Source organism: Geotrypetes seraphini, chromosome 2, assembly GCF_902459505.1.
Source record: "Geotrypetes seraphini chromosome 2, aGeoSer1.1, whole genome shotgun sequence".
Classification (NCBI taxonomy): Eukaryota; Metazoa; Chordata; class Amphibia; order Gymnophiona; family Dermophiidae; genus Geotrypetes; species Geotrypetes seraphini.
The window spans coordinates 185,426,943-185,432,720 of NC_047085.1; positions in this window are offsets into that span (position 1 = coordinate 185,426,943).

Sequence of the window (5,778 nt, forward strand, 5' to 3'; positions counted from 1 at the left end):
GGGTGGCTCCCCCCCAGTATAAATACACTTCTCCTTCCATATTCACTGTGATAGGGGATTAACAGACCCGCGAATACAGAAAAACCGCAAATAACTTTTTCATATATTATTCGCTGTTTTCTATTAAATACCACCATGAATATGGTGAAACCGCGAATAACATGGTGGGAGACCTGGCCTGTTCCTGAAGGAGAGGCAAAACACGAGGAGAGGCAAAACACGCTGGGAATCAGCGATTTTCTCTGCAAACGCTTGGAATCAGCGATTACTCTATGCAAGCTGACGTAATTTGGAGGAGAGGAGCCAGCAAGGTATAACCCACGAATAATCAAAACCACGATTGCTGAAACCGCGAATACGGAGGGAGAAGTGTAACATCATTTAACAGAAAACCAGAAAAATCACTTTTGATATCATTGCGGAACTGCCATGTTTGAAAATATAAGCAATTCCATAAAATAACAAGGCATTCTGTCACTGGTTTTGGCTTGCATATGAAGACAATTGTTTCTTCTCCCCCCTCCCCTGCACTGCAGCCATAAGGCACTTTCATAACCTGCAGATTTCTGAGACCTGTTTCTCACTAAAATCAATAGCACACAAAAATAGCAATGCGTATTGTTGCTTGGGGGAAGAGAAATAAAGAGAGAAAATGAGAACATTTGAGAAAGGGAGAAAGAAAAAAGGAATGTCCAATGATGTATATGTGGGAGGCAATCAGATATTGCAAATTCTAGTATCGTTTATTTTTTATTGTTGAACAAAAGATCTGTAACTCATGTTAGGATGTTAGGTCAAGATTTCCCAGTGAACAAATGAATTCCATTGTACTTGGCAATTATATTTTGATTATTATTCTACTCAGACGGTATCAATCCAGATTTTAAATTATACTTACCTATTTTCAACACGTTAGTTCTTAATGAATATTCATAACAAAATAAATGAATTCAGAGGTTCTGATTTGACAGGAATGAAGCCTTATGCCACCCCCCCCTACATAAAATCCAAGCTACCCATCTACATCCCCACCCGCACCCTCCGCTCAGAAACAGAGATAAGCCTATGCATTCCCCCCGGAAGGTCCCTCCTCTCAGAAACCACTCGCAAACGCTCCTACAGCCACTTCATTCCCCAACTCTGGAACCAACTCCCCCCTCAACTCAGAATACAGAACTCTCTAATGACATTCCGGAAAATGGTAAAGACCCTCCTCTTCAACTAAAGGTCACCCTGAGTCTACACCCAACCCCTTAAACCCCACCTCTACCCTTCTTTCTACATTCTAATCTTCTGCCTAAATTTCTGTATAGTCCACTCTCAGCCTATACTCAAATAACTTGTATCTAAACTAAACTACTTATATTTAAACTACTGTTCTTAATTTGCTGTATAGTCCCTATATTTAAACTGCTGCACAGTCTCGTATGTCCACGTATTTAAATCTACTGTATAATCTTGTATGTCCAATTCACTCCATTGTGAATGTTTACTTGTAAACCGTTCTGAGCTACTGGGAGGACGGGATAAAAATCTAAATAAATAAATAAATAAACTTTACAAAAAAAAGAGTACTGTTGGGAAGAATACCAAGACCGGCACAGTGACTGTGCTGGTAGGATTACCAGACATCCGAATTTCCCCGAACATGCCCTCCTTTTGAGAACATGTCTGGAGGGCTTTTCAAAACCCGGCACTTTGTCTGGGTTTTGAAAAGTCTCCCTCAAAATTGCCGCCAAGCAGGAGGGCAACGTGATGACGTTACGTGCACACGCATGCATGTGACATCATTGTGTCATATGCACACATGTGCGGATGCCCTCCTGCCTGACCAGAGCAGGCAGTAGGGGGCGGGGGCAGGGCTAGGGCAGGATTGGGGGTGGGACTGGGGCATGATGGGTGGAACTGGGGTGGGTCTAAGGGGTCCGGATTTTCTGAATGGAAAATCTGGTAACCCTATGTGCTGGAAGTGTGTGGCATGGTGCAGAGTATATCAACCTGCAGTATGCGTACCCCGGGGGTACATGAGCCGCCTGTTGGGGGTACGCGGGCTGGTAGACACCCGGGATCTCTCTCTCCCTGCCTGCCCTCCCCCCGTTGAAGCCTCTGCCGCTGATTCCTCCCTGCCACCTGACATGCTCCATCCCCCCGCCACTTCCACTGCTGCCACCCAACATGCTCCATCCATCCATCCCCCGCCACCGCAACTCCATGAATGGATGGGCAAGGTGCATGCAGTGACTACATGCAGCCTGCCCACAAGGAGACACTAGCTTGGGACAGGTGGGAGGGAATAGAAAGGGAGAATTGTTGGGCATCAGTGTGTGAGTGAGAGAAAGGAAGAAAGAGGAAAATTGGGCATTGAGAAAAAGAGGGGAAGATATGCATGGGGAGGGAAGGATGAGATTGGATATGGTGGTGGAGAGTGAACAGAGGGACAGATTAAAGGGGATGCAAGGGGGAGGAATGTTGGACATAGTGATGGAGGGAGAGATGTAACATGGTGTTGGAGAGGGATGATAGAAGGAGTAATGAGCATGGGGCTGGTGGGCAGTGGTGAAAATGCTGCACATGATCTGGGGAATGAGAGAGGAAGAAAGTTGGACTCATGGAGGGACAGAGAGAGATGTTGGTTGGGGAATGGAATGAGGTCTGGAGGAAAGGAAGCATGCAGGAGGAATAAATAAATATTGGATACACAGTCAGAAGGAAGTGCAACCAGAAACTCATGAAATCACCAGAGAGCAAAGGTAGGAAATATTATTTTATTTTCAATTTAGTGATCAAAATGTGTCAGTTTTAAGAATGTATATCTGTTGTCTATATTTTGCACTATATTTGTCTATTTTTCTATAGTTGTTACTGAGATGACGTTACATATTTTAAAGTCATCTGCCTTGACCTCATTGAAACCCCCTGAATATAAATAATTAACATTTTCTCTGCGTACAGTGTGCTTTGTGTTTTTTTGTGGTTTCCATGTATTAATAAGATTATATTGTGTGTATATGAAAAATGGATGGAAGAAATTGCATTGCAATTAGTACTATTATTATGGGGGTGGAGTCAGGGGCGGAGTCTGGGTGGGTCTGGGGTGGAGCTTGGGAGGGGTACTTGGTTGGTATTTGTGAGGCTTAGGGGGTACTTGGCTTGAAAAAGTTGAGAAACGCTGGTGTAGTGGTTAGAGGCTATGGGTTCAAATTCCATGCTGTTCCTTGTGGCTCTGGGCAAGCCACCTAATCCCCCCATTGCCCCAAGTACCTTAGATAGAGTGTGAGCCCACTGGAACAGATAGGGAAAAATGCTTCAGTACCTGAATGCAAACCATTTAGGCTATAGGTGGTATATAAATACATTAAAAAATATATGCTGTGTCCTGGTTGCTGGAAATCCATGCAGAGCAGAGAAGCTGTTGTATGGGAGCCATGGGGGAGGGGTCAGGGGAGGGTGCTGCACTGCGGTGCTTCAATAGAAAGATGTACAGCCAGAAGTCTAGGCCACAGTACGTAGTAAAATTTATTCCCAACTATTGCCTTAGAATCCTCATTCCAGCCCATCCAGATCTGTATAGTCTAGTCATAATCAGGGCATAGACCATAGAAGTCTAGTGGGGGGGAAGCAGAGCTGACATTATCTGTTGTTGCGGCAGTAAGAAGGAAGGGATCTATAGCACTGCACTGGACAGAGTAGTTACTGAGGGGAGAGAGAGGTTCAAGCCGAAAAGAGAACAAAAGATAGTTTAGTCTGAGGATCAAGGGGAAAGGCTGATGATGAGAAAGCTCTGTTAGCCTGGTATAAATTGGGCTGAAGTGGGAGAAGTGTAAAATCACTGGGATAATCACATGAATTTGAGTGACTAAATGCTGAAGAAAGCAAGAGTGGGGGTTGAAACCTATGGTAGGAGGAGTGTCTTTCAGTGGATGTTGATTGAAACAAATTAAAGAAAATTTCCTTTGCTTTAAAAACCAGAGGCTAAAAGTGCTAAAGAAAAGAAAGAAGATGAGAGTGGATTGGTGCAAAAATCAATATAAAGCACTGGTCAATGTCTCTCTTCAGGCTAAGGGCCCTTCTACTAAGTGTGATAAGTTTTACACTTACTGCATGATTAATGCAAAGCTTAAAGAGCGATAGTGCAAAGCCTGTGCAGTGAATGTAGGGATGGCACAAAAGACAGTTATATAATGCAGCATTCAGAGTATAGTTAATCTCTGAATCGCATTGCCAGAGGTTGCGGTAAGAGCGGATAGCGTAGCTGGTTTTAAGAAGGGTTTGGACAATTTCCTGGAGGAAAAATCAATAGTCTGTTATTGAGAAAGACATCAGAGAAGCCACTGCTTGCCTTGGATTGGTAGCATGGAATGTTGCTACTCCTTGGGTTTGGCCAGGTACTACCCTGTTTCCCCGAAAATAAGACCTATCCTGAAAATAAGCCCTTGCATGATTTTTAAAGATGCTTCTTATATAAGCCCTACACCCAAAATAAGCCCTAGTTAAGATCAACCCCCAAAGCTTTCCCCCCCCCCACCGAATATCCCCAACACTCCCTGATTCCATCCCTGCCCGATTCGCCCAAAAAAATCAGACTCGTCGATTCAGCATCCCCCACTCTGGTGAAACTTGACATACCTCTGCTTCGAGGCCTGCTAAAGCAGCAGTGGCAGCAGCGGCCTGAACGGGCTGCTTCACGGCCTTCCCCGCCAGGGCCTTCCATCTGCCACATCACTGAGTGCTATCGCCGCTGCTGTTTTGGGAGGCTTCAGAACGGAGGTATGTCAGTCTCACGGTGGGAGGGTGCGGTTCTGCTGCACAGGTGGATGGGAGGGAGGGATAGAAAGATGCTGACAAGGGGATGGGTGAGAGGGAAGGAAACATGCTGCACATGGGGGGGAGGGAGAAAGGAAAGAGGAAGAATTGGGGTGGAGGAGAGGAATGTACATGAAAAAAAATAAGACATCCCCCGAAAATAAGCCCTAATGCATTTTTGAGACCCAAAATTAATATAATACAATATCTTATTTTCAGGGAAACACGGTAGTGACCTGGATTGGCCATCATGAGAACAGGCTACTAGGCTTGATGGACCTTTGGTCTGACCCAGTAAAGCTATTCTTATGTTCACAGTCACTGAATTACATACAGTGCCAAATGGTATAGGAACACCCTTGCTATCAGAAACGCATATAAAATGATACAGGCCCACTGATGAAATAAATAAATAAGACCTGATGTAGCGCACCCCCTTCCTAACATCATGCATGAGAAAATCTATATTCCCTAAAGATATATCCTTCAGCTTCTGTCAAATGGGCAACAGTTGCAAAGCATATGGATTAAAAGGTGTAAAGACAATGTGAGCACCCGCATGATGGCAAGTAAACCGAAGAACTCTAACTTCTGCTCAGCTGCGGAAGACAGTAGCATCAGATCTGAGACACGTAGCTGCATCGCTTTCTATTGATTTGCATTTCATCACTGATAGAGAAATGTCCGCGTTGTAAAACAACTGTGTTTCTTATTCAGTCTTTCATTTGGAATACAATCACCAGGGATGTCTGTGCAATTCAAGAACTGGCCTGATCTCACTTAAAAGCATAGAAACATAGAATCATGACCGCAGATGAAGGCCAAATGGCCCATCCAGTCTACCCATCTGCAGCATCCACTATCAGTCAATTGATGGCTCAGTCCAAAGGTAAGAACATAAGAAATGCCTTCACCGGATCAGACCATTGGGTCCATCTAGTCCGGCGACCCGCACACGCGGTGGCTAAGCTATGT